Source organism: Myotis davidii, unplaced genomic scaffold, assembly GCF_000327345.1.
Source record: "Myotis davidii unplaced genomic scaffold, ASM32734v1 scaffold78, whole genome shotgun sequence".
In the NCBI taxonomy this organism is placed as follows: domain Eukaryota; kingdom Metazoa; phylum Chordata; class Mammalia; order Chiroptera; family Vespertilionidae; genus Myotis; species Myotis davidii.
In genome coordinates, this window is record NW_006290305.1 from 1,081,498 (window position 1) to 1,081,809 (window position 312).

Genomic DNA, 312 nt, shown 5'->3' on the forward strand with positions numbered 1-312 from the left:
GACAGACGGACGGTCTCAGTGTGCCTCTTCATGAAAGAGGTTTTCACCTGGCCCCCCATGCCTTTCAAAATTCATATTTCTTGTATAGCATTTTCATTTGTGCTTCGGCCACTCCTGTAGATCCTGAACCCCGTTGTGCAGGTCTCAGCAGAGGAAATTATGCAAATGAAATAAATCAGATAGAGAAAGACAAATACAGTAATATTGTATAATGTCACTTATAATGTGGAAACACACATAAAAAAGGACAAGTTCATAGATACAGAGAACAGATTCATGGCTGCTACAGGCAGGGGGGAGGAGTGGAGGGAG

At 42.6% G+C, this 312-nt stretch overlaps 1 long non-coding RNA gene across 1 annotated transcript in view; it reads right to left on the bottom strand.

The window, feature by feature from the left end:
* Nucleotides 1–312, bottom strand: part of LOC107183007 — a 7,582-nt gene that overhangs the window by 6,287 nt on the left and 983 nt on the right. The gene's annotated exons all lie outside the window — the stretch shown is intronic.